Source organism: Meleagris gallopavo, chromosome Z (genome assembly GCF_000146605.3).
Source record: "Meleagris gallopavo isolate NT-WF06-2002-E0010 breed Aviagen turkey brand Nicholas breeding stock chromosome Z, Turkey_5.1, whole genome shotgun sequence".
Lineage (NCBI taxonomy): Eukaryota > Metazoa > Chordata > Aves > Galliformes > Phasianidae > Meleagris > Meleagris gallopavo.
The window spans coordinates 58,182,113-58,184,959 of NC_015041.2; positions in this window are offsets into that span (position 1 = coordinate 58,182,113).

The window sequence follows — 2,847 nt, forward strand, 5'->3', positions numbered from 1 at the left end:
TTTTCCTTTGTCCCTTCAGATGCCTCTCTGTGCAAAGGGATGTGAAATATTTATCTTGCTGTGGGCTGCAGGACTTCTAGGGCAGAAAGCCACTACATAAGGGAAAAGCTCAGACATGCTGTGGTGTTCGTACCCTGTGCTGCTCACTTATGCACTGTACTAAAGCAGGGCCATCCTTGTCTTGCAGAGAGGAGCTTACATGCAAAGGAAGCACAAAGCAGGGCAGGGATTTCAAGCAGGATTGCTCAGTTGCTATATTTGATGCACGGCCAGGGTATCTTCCTCCTCCTCTTTTATCTCCTATCTCTCTCTGCCTTGGTAACAGCACTGTGCAGTCAGTCACACACTTCTGTGGGAGGCTGCTGTGTGCTTGGTTGGAAGCTTAAATGCTTCTGCCTTTGGTGAAGAGAGAATTCTGGATTGTAGAATCACACCTTGTTTGTCTTCTGCATGACCAGAAGAGAAATTTGCAAAGAGCATGACTAAGCTGCTAAACTGTACACTTGTCTTTTTTTTTTTTTTTCTGTTGGTGGCAGTTGTGTTTTTTGTTTGTTTGTTTTGCTGGTTTGTTTATTCATGATCTTGAATTCAGGATTAAGAGGGAAAAAATTGAAAGTAAATACAAGTCACTGAGCTTTGCTGCATTTTCAGAAGTCATGCTTCCATCTCCTTTTGAAGGAATGTAAATTTGCAGCCCAGAAGCCAACAAACATAGAATCACAGAATGTGTTGGGTTGGAAGGGACCTCAAAGCCCAGCTCCGGTGCCCCTTCCAGCCTGGCCAGGAGCACCTCTAGGAATGGGGCACCCACAGCTTTCTTGGACAGCTGTGCCAGGGCATCATCACCTTCTGCGTAAAGAATTTCTTCTTAACATCTAAAGTGAATCTCCCCTCTTTTAGTGTAAAGCCATTCTCCTTGTCCTATCACTATGAAACCATGTAAAAAAATGATCTCCCTCCTGTTTACAAACTCCCCTCAAGATCTGGAAGGCTGCAGTGACGTCTCTCCACAGTCTTCTCATCTCCATGCTGAACAAGCCCAGCTCCCTCAGCCTGTCTTCATAGAAGAGGTGCTTCTGCCCTCTGACCTTCTTTGTGGCCCTCTTCAGGACCCTTTCCAACAGCTCCACATCTTCCTTGTGCTGGGGACCCCAGAACCAGATGCAGTACTGCAGGTAGGGCCTCACGAGGACAGAACAGTTGGGGACAATCCCCAGTCTCTCTCTGCTGCCACCCCACTGCTGATGCAGCCCAGGATACTGTTGGCCTTCTGGGCTGCAGGTGGACACTGTTATCTCATGTCCAGCTTTTTGTCCACCAAGACTTCAAATTTGTCCCTGCGGAGCTGCTCTCAATGAGTTCTTCTCCCATTCCGTATACATCATGCCTCCCTCCTGCTCCTGAAGTTATTGCTGGCTTTGGCTGACATATCTCCCTCTGATATTTCTTCTGCTGCTGGCATGGCAGAGCCCTACCATGCACTCAGGGATACCTGTCTGGTTGCCTGTCAGCAAGCCCTCAGCATGCCACTCACAGTGCCTCCCCACTGCTTGTGGCCCCTGGCATTGCGCAGACTTGGTGTAGAGGGGAGAAATCTGGCAGAAGGAAGGGCTGGGATGCTCCCATGGAAATCTCTGCATCTAGTGAAAAAAAATGAATTTGCAGGATTTGTTTTTTAGAAGAGTTGCTTGATGTAGTTTTTTCCTTCTTGCCCTCTTCCCCTAAGAGCTAATTACAAGTCTTTCTAATTTCCCAGCTTTCTAATTAAATCCTTGGAGTATTAAATAAGAAACCTCAAGCAGAGATTTTTAAATGCTATTCCTGATTTTAAGCCAAGCAAGTACACACAGAATTCACCTTAGAGCCATGATTTACATGTCTAGCCTCATAAAGATGAACTACTAACTTAATTCACCCTGGCCTCTTTTAATGGAGCTAAAGAGATCAGTCTTTGCAAGCTTAATTTTCAGTTTTCCTTCATACAAAAAATCAATACAGAGTAAAATGCACCTGCAGGTGAAATTAATCCTGTGCTACATACCCAGAACAAGGCCCAGCACAAAGGATCGATGGTGAGCTGGTGCATAAAATCATAGAATCGTTAAGGTTGGGAAAGACCTATAAGATCATCACATCGAACCAGCAGCCCATCCCTGCTGTGCCCACTAACCATTTCCCTCAGAGCCACATATACACATTTTCTTGAGGAACCAGATCAGGGTTCATTTTTCCCACTGTACTTTGCCATGAATCTTTCAGTGACTGCTCCATGCAAAGCACAGCAGTGCCAGGGGCACGTAGTGATACAGGTGCTAACCCATGGCTGGTCAGTGTGCTGGAGGAGCAGTATCCAGCACCCTGGCTTCCTCCAAGACACGGCCTCAGGAAGAACAGGAGAGGCTTTTTGGTTGAATTGTCCCCCCTTTCCACATTTGTTTCCAAGAACAAATAGCTTAATTTTACTCTGCTGGGCTGCAACCACTGAGTGGGGCTGCAAAGTTTGTTAGCAGGCTTGTTGTCATCTTTAAAATAACAAGACCAGGACGCAGCTCCTGCGAACACAGAGAATGCAAATGTGCTGGGCGGGTTGGAGATATTCTAAGCCAGGCTGGAATTGGACCAGTGGGTGGAAAAGGTGCTCCAGTTTTTATTCTTGCTGCCTGTGTTAATGGTGAATAAGATCTAATTGGATGAAGTGCTGCGTGGGTACGTGGGGTGCTTCTCAGCTTCTGTAGACTGAGATCAAACTTCTTTTACCTTCATAGCCAGAACCAGCCTATTCTGTACTCACTGCCCTCGTATTATCTATCTTTCTTTTTTCTTTCTTTCTTTTTTTCTTTTTTTTCC